At 35.7% G+C, this 13,124-nt stretch overlaps 1 long non-coding RNA gene across 1 annotated transcript in view; it reads right to left on the bottom strand.

Annotated features, from left to right (window-relative positions):
• The window catches only part of LOC114231548 (uncharacterized), a 49,697-nt gene extending 38,250 nt beyond the window's left edge, over positions 1 to 11,447 (bottom strand). Inside the window, exons 1-2 of the long non-coding RNA XR_008556244.1 lie at positions 11,214 to 11,447; positions 10,184 to 10,292 (exon numbers count right to left, since the gene is read on the bottom strand). This is a non-coding gene — a long non-coding RNA (uncharacterized LOC114231548). The remainder of the gene's footprint in view (positions 1 to 10,183; positions 10,293 to 11,213) is intronic.
• Between the last annotated feature and the right edge of the window lie 1,677 nt (positions 11,448 to 13,124).

The raw sequence follows: 13,124 nt of genomic DNA, 5'->3' as shown, positions 1-13,124 counted from the left end.
GGCTATCAGTAGGGAATTCATGTTGGAGATCCATCCTTTTAAACCCAGTCCTTTTTCAGATTTTGAATCACTGGGCATTCAGTAAATGTTTGATGAATAAATGACTAGCATTTAACATGATTGATTGAATCAACAAGAAAATGCTAAATTATATTCACTTTACTATAAATTGAATCAGAAAGTGTGTCAGGAGTTACTGAAAGATTTCTAACAGAACAGTTATAATGAAAGTTTCAGTTAGTAACTGGGAGAATTTTAGTCATTTGAATAATTTATGTTTGTGAAATAGCTTATTCGTCAATGATGCCAGGTAAATAAAGCAGAATTACTGTATTAACTTCAGATATTCTCAACTTACTAAAAGAAAGTTTATAGTTGTTTATTCTGTGTCAGCATCAAAGCTTTACATTTTGTTCATTTTGTTTCTCTTATAAAAATGAAAGCTGAAATAAGGTAACAATATAGAAGTTGTCATTTTAAGTAATTTAGGATTAAATAAGTAAAATAAAGACTGAACTTCACATCATTTTAAATATTTCATGCCACAGATGATAACTTCCATGTGAACATTAATAATTTGTATAGGCCTGAAATTAACTGCACCTTGAACATACATTACTGCTAAACTTCAGCTAAAAATGATCTATAATTTCAAGTTTAGTTTTTTTTCTCATAATGTAGACCATAAGGAAATTCATTAAATCATTAAAAAATTGTAAACTATTATTCTCTGGAAGAGAAGTAAAACTTACAGTAATTGTAACCTATGTTTTGCACTTTTCAATATATTTCAGACAAAAGGTAATTGATTTTTATATTGATAGTCTCACTTGATATTCATAAATATGTAGTCCAATTGAAACCTAGAAGCTCATTTGGTCCTTAGATCTAATTTGTAATACTTCATTAAATAAGATGCAAATTGAACACATTCTCTTTTATTAGTGCGTTGATTAAATACTTACAAATATATTTTATATATGTGTGTGTATATATATATAATATCATATATAATAATATATTATATATATATATATTATATGTATATAATATATAATATTATATATATCATATATATATGTGTGTATATATATATATTTAACATATTATATATAAATTTAATTACCAAAATGTGTTATACCAGGAAGGAAATGGAGGACATACTAGAGAACAAGAAACAAAACATAGGCCTGCACCCATTGTGTGCTCACAGATAAGGCAGTAAAATATGTTGTAGCAAATTCACAAAACACAATGCTAGATTTTGAAGGTTTATGACTCTGAGATATATGCATAACCCAAGGACACAGACAGTGTCCTTGCAGGTGAAGGGAGTGGGAGAGGGCAATGGGGGGAAAAAAGGGACATAAGTAATACTTTCAACAATAAAGGTATATTAAAAAAGAAAAAAATGTTAAAAATGTATTGTATACTATATTTATGTTTGGATATTGTCAGAAATCTCAATATGCATTAAAATTGCACTGAAATAAATATCCAGATATTGTTATTCAACTGACGAGACATTTTCACATTTTCATAGCTATTCATGCTAAAGATTGTTTCTCTTTGCCAGATATACAATGAATAAGAAATGCCAAATAGTTGTCTAGTTTGCTAGTTTTTAGTAGGAAAACTGTTTTGAAAAAAATGATTGTTAGATGAATAGATGTATTGACTAGCTTATATGCAAGCATTACATATACCATCCCTTCCTTTCTTACTATTACTCTGATTTTCATTTGGCGAAACAGCTCTTCTTTATGGTGCTCAGTGTTCCTGGAACCTTAATCCAAAGCCCTGCTGTCTCTCTCCCACTGGAGAGGCTCAAATCTCCCAGAGGCGTTCAAAGCAGGAATTTGCTAAGCTCTTGACACTTTACTACTCTTTTCCTTTGGGCTTCCTACTTTGAGTTTATACTCATATCAGCATAATGCAGTCTAGTCTAAGATTTTTTATATCTTTTCCTACCACGTACTGGTCATGTAATTTTTGGCAAGTTATTTAAGCATCAGTTGCCTTGTATATAAAATAAAAAATACTTCTAGTACTTATTCTAATTTTTGATGACAAAATTAGACAATTCACCTAAAGTGTTTTTCCCCATGAATGATACAAATTAAGAATTTAATAAACCTTAGTTATTCCTTCTGTTTGGATTTTTTGGTTGATGCTAACTAATATGAATAATGTTTTAAATAAATAAAAAATGGATATCTGGGAGAGGATTAGAATAATTGTCTGGTTGTCTGGTGTGAGAGAAAATATATTTTGAGTGCTCAAAACATTTTAAAAATCTCACAGTAAGATAATTGAAAAGATAATAAAGATTATGCATTATATTGGACAAACCACCTAAGGAAAAAACATGTTTTTCCTGACCATGTATGTGACTAATTTACAGAAAATTTTATCTGAATAACATGCAGGAGGAATAAGCACTAAACTTAATGCCATATTTAATATACCATATGTACTCATGATGTCAAACACCTAATAACCTCTTTACAGATCCACTTCTTCCCAATCAGAATTTGATATTTTCCTATATAAATGGATAGCTTTAAAGGTAAAATTTAGAAATATAATAGCATCTTCCAGGATAAGGGTAATTATAGAATTCACAATATCTAACTCTTATACCTATGTGCTAAATATTTATAAAACTCACAAAGAGGAAATATGGGGATTGGTTATATTAGTATTTATAATTTTAAACACAATTTATTAATTCTTTGACACGTAGGAAATGTTGCATTTTACATAGTCCTTATGGTAATTTTTGAATAAAACAAGAAAACAAAATTAAATTCCGTGACTCCAAAAAGATCCACAAGTAAGAGAAGACTCTGTGGTTCTTTTTCATTACCATTGGCATACACTAAGTTAACAGCTCAATTTAGAGAAAAAGAAACACAAATGGCCCTCTGTTTTTTGCTGCGAAGTTAACACAGAAGTCCTTAGTTCATTTTGTCATTGCAGTTTAGCCTTAGTGACAGACAATTTTGTCCATACCTTTAGACTGATTGAAAAGTGAACCAGACTCAAGCCACAAAGCGTTTATAACTAATATAGTTCTATATATGTTTATTTGTTTTCCTGTAAAATTTCACTTGGAAAGTGTGTTCTTTTCTATTTTTTATTTCATTCCTTATATTATGAAAATACATGTACAGCTAAACCTGCAGCAAAACTCTTTTTGGGTTTTTGTTGCAAAATAAGAGTGAAATTACTATTTGGGAACATAGGAAATGGTTATTGCACTTTAAGAGTTAGTCATTCATTTAAACATATTAATTTTGTTATCTATAGCAAAAATGCTAATGTATCAGTGTACAAAAGCTGTACATAATAAAAAGCTAACAACCTTCAGGGTATCCATTCACCATAAAACTAATTTCACACCTAGTCTATTATGTAATGTGCTATGAAAATAGCTCTTTGCTTCAAGATATCATTATGCTGGCTTGCATGTACAATTTTGGTTCTCTTCTTTGAAATAAAGATTGCACACATAGTAATAATCAAACACCTAGACTTCATCTGTAAATTCATTTTTATTTTCCACATTTGGAAAATCTGTGTTTCCATAATAATCCAAACACAAAAGAGTAAATAGAAGAAACAAAATAAAAATATATTTATCATAAATCTCTACACGAGGTGGGATGGTAGACTAAAATGTCTGGTAATTTCATTGTATTGCCTTATGTCCCATATACATTTAATGTAACTTCTGACCTACATTACTGTAATTTTATCAATTACTACAGGTGACTTATTAAATTGTAAATTTCTATTTATAACTCAAATTATTTGAAATTATTAATGTCTTAAAAAGTCTACTATGCTAGCGCATCTTTAATTCTATAACTACTACAGTTTCTTCTTCAACTATTACTATTGCCAGTCTTACTTCTGAGCAAAAGTTCTTGAAGACTAACTAATAGCTCAAGATTTTAGAAATGGTACAGGAGAACCTTTATTGAAAAACCTGTATCTGAAGCAAAATTAAATTGCACAAAATCAGAAGCAGTTCATTAATTTAGTTTTACAAATATTGGCTAACTTTTAATTTTTATATAATATCATATTTAATATTTTATTAATTTTGACTAATTATTTTTAAATTAATTTTGAATAGTATTTATATACTTAAAAATTATTTTAAAATGTGAATCTGTACTGCTTAAATACCTACTAAATGTTGTTGAACCATCCCACTGATATAACTCCACATAATTAATATTGAGTTGATACAGAGAAATCATGACTCATGGGTCCTAAATATTAATAGATTTGATAAACTTATTCACTGCTCGCATCTGAATCTCACATTTAATAGAAACTTATTAAATATTTTTTACTTATGCATCTCTAACTATGACATAAAAATATTTAGATCAGTGATGGGCAACCTTTTGAGCTTGGTGTGTCAAACTTCGCCAAAAAACTGAGCATAACTTGGGTAGTGTGTCACTTTGAGGAAAAAACATGATTTCGCAAATGTTTCATCCTCGGCATGCGGCCGCTGAAGTGGCCGCATGTCATTAGAAATGGCTACGCATGTCAGTGCTGACACGCATGTCATAGGTTCGCCATCACTGAAGATGATCAGGATATTAATAATGAATTCCAGAAGTTATATTGCCTAGGAAGGGCAAAAGTGATTTTACTAGGCCCAATATTTAGAGCAAATATCTATCAAGAAATTTGTAACTGCCAGGAATAGTTCTAAGTACTTTACATACATTAAATCCTCACAACCCTGTTAAAGGACATGCCATTATTATCGCCACTTTAACATGAAAAACTGAGATACTATGAGTTTGAGTATCTAACTAAGGTCACCAGCTGGTAAGTGGTGACTCAATCCCAGGCAGCCTGGCTAAGAATCAATACTTTCACCATTAAGTTGTAAAACAGTGAGTTAAATGTAAGAAACTTGTTTTAAAACTTCAAACACTTAAAGTAAATATATAAACTAAACACAGTAGAGCATCTGGTATTTATATTAACAAATAAGTTCACTATATTAATGAACACATTATATACCTATAATAATGTTATACCTTATTATATTACAAACTAGAGGCTGGGTTCATGAATTTGTACACCAGTGGGGTCCCTCAGCCTGGCCTGTGGAATTGGGCTGAAACCAGCTCTCTGACATTGCCCCAGAGGTCCCGAATTGCAAGAGGGAGCAGGCCAAGCTGAAGAACCCCATCGGTTCACGATCGGGGCTGGGGAGGGACATGGGAGGTTGCCCAGCTGGAGAGGGACTGTGGGAGGGCTCCGGGACATGTTGGGCCCGTCTCATTCAGTCCTGTTTGGCTGGACCCCGGCAGCAAGCTAACCTACCAGTTGGAGCATCTGCCCCCTGGTGGTCAGTGCATATAATAGTGACTGGTCAACTGGTTGACTGCCTGTTCCTGGTGGTCAGTGCATGTCATAGCAAGTGGTTGAGCTACCTTAGCATATCATTAGCATATTACGCTTTGATTGGTTGAATGGCTAACCGGTCAACCAGACACTTAGCATATTAGGCTTTTATTATATAGGACTAGAGGCCTGGTGCATGAAATTCATGCACGGGGCGGGGGGGTGTCCCTCAGCCCAGCTAGTACCCTCTCCAATCTGGGACCCCTCGAGAAATGTCTGACTCCCCGTTTAGGCCTGATCCCACCGGACATCCCTCTGACAATCCAGGACTGCTGGCTCCCAACTGCTCACCTGCCTGCCTTCCTGATTGCCCCTAACCACTTCTGCCTGCCAACCTGATCACCCCCTAAACACTCCACTGCCAGCCTGATTGATGTCTAACTGCTCCCCTGCCAGCCTGTTTGCCCCCAACTTCCCTCATCTGCCGGCCTGGTCACCCCTAACTGCCCTCCTCTGCAGGGTTGATCACCACCAACTGCCCTCCCTTGCAGGCCTGCTCCCTCTCAACTGCCTTCCCTTGCAGGCCTGGTCCCTCCCAACTGCCCTCCCCTGCTAGCCATCTTGTGGTGGCCATCTTGTGTCCACATGGGGACAGGATTTTGACAACATAGGGGCAGCTATCTTGATCTTGTGTGTTGGAGTGATGGTCAATCTGCATATTACTCTTTTATTAGATAGGATAGAGGCCTGATGCACGGGTGAGGACCAGCTGGTTTGCCCTAAAGGGTGTCCTGGATCAGGGTGGGGGTTCCCTTGGGGCGTGGAGAGGCCTGGGCAAGGGGCCTGTGGTGGTTTGCAGGCCAGCCACGCCCCTGGCGACCCAAGCAGAGGCCCTGGTATCTGGAATTTATTTACCTTCTACAATTGAAACTTTGTAACCTGGAGCAGAGCCAAGCCTCCTGCTCGATCCGAAGCTACCGCCATTTCTGTTTGGATTTGTTTACCTTCTGTACTTGAAACTTTGTATCCTTGAGTGGAGGCCTGTGCCCGTCAGAGTGTGTGGAAAGCTTGGCTTCCTCTGTTGCCGGGGAAACCCAAGCCTCCCTTCTGGTAGCCATCTTGGTTGGGGTTAATTTGCATACTCACCCTTGGCTGGTGGGCGTGGCTGGGCTGGTGGGTGTGGCTTATGTAGCGGAGTGATGGTTAATTTGCATATTACTCTTTTATTAGAGAGGATAACTGTAGTTTTGCTATAAACTCTTCTGAAATTTTAAAAATCATTTCATGGTCTGACCAATTTGGTTAGAGTGCCAGCCCAGGGACTGAAGGTTGGCAGGTCTCACGTCAATGTTTCTCTCTCTCTCTCCCTCCCTTCCACTCTCTCTAAAAAATATAGATAATAATCTAATATGTTTCTAGCAGCAGCTTTGCTGAAACTTGTGGATTTTAAAATATTCTGTATTTCCACATTGGCCAGGTAGCTCAGTTGGTTCAAGTGTCATCCCAGTATGCCAAGGTTGCAAGTTTAATTCCTGGTTAGGGTACTTACAAGAATCAACCAATTAAATGCATATGTAAGTGGAATAACAAAACAATCATTCTCTCTCTCTCTCTCTCTCTCTCTCTCTCTCAAATTTCATCAATCAATAAAATAATTTGAAAATATTGTATTTCCAGGGATCATAGTAAACTAAATTTCACCTTTGTACTAAAGCCTAATATTGGATAGATCTAGTTCTGCAGAAGTCAGCTCAGCCAATTGATGTATGTGTATGTGTTACAAGAGTATTACTAATTACACATAGGTTAGTCTAGTTCTCAATCTCACCTACCTTGATGTACCCTTCAGCATTCATTGTGTTTAAAACAAACAAAGTTAGGAGCATGTCTTTGGAAAGTCCAAATGCTGAAGTAAGCTGTGCCATTGGTGTTGAGTAAGCATCTTCACCCAGCTCCAAGAACATTTCTGCTTACATTTGTCTGAATATTAATGACATCAAACTGTGACATGTCCTTTGTTGGGTCTGATTTCATAGCATTTATTATTTGAATAAATATTACAATAAGGGTATATTTTAACTATCTTTTCATAGTTTCTTGCATGTAACATTAAGCAGTTCAATGAAGCATAACTATTTTCATATTCTGCTGACATAATAAACTCTAAAAATTTTAATAAGATATATGACATCTAACAATTAATTAGGCAGAAAAAACATGTCACATTTCTAGTGACATTATATGAAGTCTAAATTTTTTATGAAAAAAGACATTAAAGCAATAATCATTACATATTCTGTCTCCGTATCTTGTAAGTTCACATATCAATTCTACATGTTTATCAGATTTCATGTTTTATGTTCTAAATAACAGTTTATGTCATGAAATTTTCTCTAGTTACTTAATGTGCATGTATTAGAACATATTCATAAAGATAATTTATATTTTTCTCTAGTATTTCTTGGATAAGAAAAAAGTATAGACATTGTCTTTCTCCTTTTAATTCCCTTTTATAATAATACTAGAGGCCCGATGCACAAAATTCGTGCAAGGGGCTCGGCCCTCGCAGTGCTGGCCAGCCCTCATAGGCCCTCACAGCCCCAGCTTCGTCCAGAAGGTCTCTGGAAGGATGTCCAGGAGGTTGTTTAGCTGTTCGGGTCTAATTAGCATATTAGCTCTTTATTACTAAGAGTAGAGGCCTGGTGCACAAAATTCGTGCATGGGGGGTCTCCCCTCAGCCCAGCCTGTACCCTTTCCAATCTGGGACCCCTTGGGGGATGTTCCACTGCCAGTTTAGGTCCACAGGGATCGGGCCTAAACCAGCAGTCAGACATCCCCTTCACAATCTGGGACCACTGGCTCCTAACTGCTCACCTGCCTGCCTGCCTGATCACCCCTAATTTCCCCCCTGATGGCCTGGTTACCCCTAACTGCCCCCCTGCCGGCCTGGTCTCCCCTAACTCCCCCCCAACTGGCCTGGTTGCCCCAATTCCCCACCCACCAGCCTGGTCGCTCCTCACTGCCCCCCTCTGCTGGCCTGATCACCCCTAACTTCCCCTCCTGCCAGCCTGGTCTCCCCACTCAGCCTGTTCAGTTCAGCCTGTTTCGATTGCGATGGTTGCTTAGGCTTTTAAATATATAGATAGGTCTTGATTTCATGAAAATATCAAATATCACTATTTTGTTCTTACAGCCACCATAGTTTTCTAAATTATTACACATTACCAGTTATTACAGGATACAAAATTTCATTCCATGCAAATGATTATTTTTTATATAAATAATTACCAGAGGGAAAATATGCTTACCAGTAAAGGCTCCATATACATTTCTCAATAGATGTGGAGTTAAAATATTTGAGGCCTAAAGGTTCAGTGTAAAAAATGTATTCTAATCTCATAAAGTTTTATATAATCCTTAACACTTAGGTAATTGCTCTGTCATGTTACTAATATCTAAATGCTTGCTATTGAAAATATGATAAATTCCTTATAAATTACATTTATGCATTTCTATTTTGAAAAATAAGTAATTGCTTCAGGTAAGGTACTTTTTCTTTATCAAAGTCACTAACTGATGAGAGAAAAAAATGTGTCATACATTCATTAAATTATTTAAATATTTAAAAATATATTTCAGGTTAACCTGGACAGAGGGCAATACAACATTTTTTGTAATATCATCCTATATAATAAAGATGTAATATGCAAATGGTCGTTATGCCGTGAAGTGTAATGACCAACTGCGTAACAATCAGATCACAGATCAGCCGGAGGGTGGGGCAGCAAGCTACAAGTGGGCAGCGGAGAGCTACAGGAGGGGGCAGGGCAGCAAGCTATGGGCCAGTGGGGGGGTGGAGGGAGCTACAGGAGGGCAGGGCAGTGGGCAGAGAGCTACAGAAGGTCAGCAGTGAGCTACTGGGTATAAGCAGGCTGCAGAGAGCTATAGGAGGGGGCAGGGCAGCAAGCTATAAGGGGAGCAAGCTATAAGGGAGGGGGGCATGGGAACTACAGGAGTGCAGGCTAGCGGGCAAAGAGCTACTGGAGGGTGGCAGCGAGCTACTGGCACACAGATTCATGCGCAGGGCTACTAGTTATTTATAAATAGCTACAAGTAAAGATTCAAAAGTTAATTCATCATGACAGACACTTGAACAAAATTCTGTTCCTATAAATTATAAAAAAAACAAAACTATATAAATATTGCATCTCCTATAAGAAAAATAAATAGAAGCATATTTTGTCATTTTTAAATTTATTCTCAGAGGTTTATGTTGAAATGAATAATCATTGACAATATTAGATTGAATGAGAAAACATCCAACACAAAAGTGCACCTATTGTGGGGATCACCTCACCCTTTCTCAATCACTCCTCAGTTAAATTTAAAAAAAAAAGTTTAAAAATGTCCAAGTCTCTTGTGTTTTAAAAAAGAACATATTGATAACCCTAAACCCGAACATCACCCTCCAGCTCACATTCCCTATTAGCAATCTCCTTAGATCTTACCTTCCTTTCAAATGAGACTTCGCCAGAAGTTGACTTCACATTCACCATTAGCTCATCTTCCACTTGCTCCTCAACCCACATCAACCGACCTTGCTCCACCACCAAGTAAAATCACTAAATAAGGATTATTTGTCAACTCCAATCATCTCTGCCCTCTTAATAATTTGCAAAACAATTAACTACTTTTTTCTTAAAATATTATTTGGCGTGTGGTACTACAATGTGTTCATTTTCTATGCTGTGTAACAAACGACCACAAATTTAACAATTTAACACCAGTATGTGTCTCTTACCTCAGTTTCTGTGGGTCAGGAATAAGGCTGCAGTCAATCAAGGTGTCATCCTCTTTCAAGCTCTAAATGAGCTTTATGGCTGTCGATAGAAGTCACACAACCTACAACACTATAACAAACAAGGGAATTTGTTTAGTATTTGTTCTGCACTGGAAACTTCTTTTAGAACATTCATGATAAAATTGATGAATCAAGTAATACAAATTCAGTGGGGAATAAATTCTAAATAATGTATTTTTCATCAATAACTAAATATTCTATCATAGCTCTTTTTCAAAACCATTAAAGACATCTTTAGCAGATTCCACTGATTTCTGGTCACTTTCAGTTATTAAGCCTCAGTTGACTTGAACATAAAACCTCACACTTGATAATTTGCATCTTATTTTCTCTCCTTTCCAAAAGCAGGTTTGAGTTCTGGCCCTGGAGACCTTAAGTGGGGATACTTTTCATCTCCAAAGCTTGACATGGCATGCAAGGAGGCAGTGTGATTCAGAATATCGCATGCCTTTTCACTTCTAGGTCTAATTCTGTAGGGGTTAGGAGGGTAGATGGGGGCAGTTGGAAGAGAGGAAGCAGATGGAAATGGATCCACTGTCACAAATACATAAAAACAACTTTCTCATTTTGATCTGGCTCTGTTTGCTACCATCTTCTGTCTGCAAAAATGGTGAATGTGGTTGCCTTATGTTTTTATTTATCCCAGCCCTTTTTATCACCATGAATCCTCTGAGCCATATGCCTTTTCTTGGCAGAGAGAAGCCTTACTGAACCCTGTAGGTAACCCAAGAGCCCTGTGACACACACCTCCTATGACAGGTGACAGTCACCACTGAGGTCGGCCTCAGTGCCCTGTAAGGTCTGTAGGAAACTGAGATATGAATCAGTCAGTTGTCTCCATGGCAACTGATGCAAAGACCCCTTATTACCTCTCTGCTGTGCAAAGGCTTCTCTGACCTTAAGAAATCATGTAAGACAAAGACCAGGCTTTGCCAATTTCCATAAGTGCTTTACTTAGAATCCATCTCACCATGCTTGGAGGTTTGGGGGTTTGGGGAATTAGGCTCCATGCAGCAAGAGTATAAGACAAGGTATTTTCCCTCATAGCTTCCATCCTTTCCTCAGAATCCTTTCCTTGTTTAGACTCTGAGTGCCATGAAGGATAGTGGTTTTGCCAAATGGCCCTGCCTCTTTGCTTGCCACTTTGATAGTCCTTTGGGTAGGAGCGTCTTCAGACAATTGCTGGATTCTCTAAAACCAAATACTCTTCAATCTTCTATGGGCTCTGAACCCATCATAGAACAATAGTAAAGGTTCCATTCTAGAGTCTGATGCATATTCATTGTATGAAGTAATCTTTGCAAAAAAAAAAAAAAAAAAAACCTCTATAACTAAAAAATTAATAAACCAAATGCCCCCATTATATAGATGAGGTTTATAAAAGTTAAGTAAGCTGCCTAAGATGATATAATTAGTAAATAATAGCTGCATCTTATTTGACTCAAAAATTAAGCTGTAAATCACTATAGTAAACTGAAAACTATACAAATATGCAAGTTGCCAATAAATATTTGTAATACAGCATGCTCACTGATAATGAGAGGGTTGAAAAAATTAAAACAAAGAGATGCATTTGTTTGGTATATACTTGAATGATTTTTATAATAAAAAAGTCCAATGTTATACATTATGCACTGAAATATGACTATAAAATATTTGGAGCATTGTAAGTTATTAAATTGTCTTTGAAAACAATTTATCAATATGTATCAGAAGTCAATAATAGCTCCTCATAATTTAAACCACTAATCATCCTACTTGTGATATTTTTAATAATATTTGCAAAATATAACATTTCAGTGTATATGTTTCTTGTCTGCTCAATATAGGCATTTATTGTGGCATTACTAGTATAGAAAGTACAAACATATTTCAAATCTTCATAATCATTAAATAATTATGGAATGCCCTATTAATAGTATACAGTGGTCAGAAACAATACTTGTTTTAAATGATGTGGACAATACTTATTTTTACTTCGATAAAATAATGTCAATCTATAGCATATATTTTATCTTAATTATGTAAAATTCAAAAAAATAATGAGTAAAACTTTAACATAATGTACAGATTTCGGGAATACATTTTTTTCTTCATATAACTGTGCATTTCCTGACATATGCTCTAAAAATGTATGTATGCCTTTTATTTTTGCAGGAATGTAGAAAACATTAAAGAGCCAGTTTGGGAGAGAGCAGTTACTACTACACTACAGAATTTAAAAGCAAGTCCATTAAATTGACATAGTTCTCCAGAAGCTAGATTTAGAAGATATAATTATCTATTCATCCCATGTTACAATGACAGTTTTTAAAGTTATATTTTTGTTGTTTTCTCTTTTCTTCTTTCCTCCTCTTCATCTTAATAGCAAATTCAAAGTAAGAGTAGTTACTATATACTTGAGGGATTAATGCTATCTATTCAACATTTTCCAAAAGCATTTTAAAATCATTCCAGTTACATTAATGGAATATTTCAATTCTCTGTTAATTTATCATATCAGTTGGGACTGAGCAATAGTGATTTATCTTACGTCATTTATTTGCTTTTTTTAAATCGACTTTACCTAAGAGAATAACACAGAAAAACAAGGAGATGATCTGTTTCATTTTGCCAAGTTTTAAAGTTGAAACTTCAAAAAATTTATTCACTCACTTAGGAACTTATAATCTTTGTGTATAATACAAAGTTATTAAAACTTCATGAAATATCATTATTATATAGTGACAATTTAATATTGCTAGAGTAAATTGTTAAAAATAAAATACATTTCCTTTTTCTATAAAGGTTGCTATTAAAGTTTTGCAAACACCCTTACCTCTAAGAAGGCTAATAGACTGAATTACTACAATGTGTTCTAATAGATCCTTACAAAGTCTCA

The sequence above is a fragment of the Eptesicus fuscus genome, chromosome 6, assembly GCF_027574615.1.
Source record: "Eptesicus fuscus isolate TK198812 chromosome 6, DD_ASM_mEF_20220401, whole genome shotgun sequence".
NCBI classification, from domain to species: domain Eukaryota; kingdom Metazoa; phylum Chordata; class Mammalia; order Chiroptera; family Vespertilionidae; genus Eptesicus; species Eptesicus fuscus.
The sequence above is the reverse complement of the archived record's forward strand: the minus strand, read 5'-3'. Positions and strand labels throughout refer to the sequence as shown.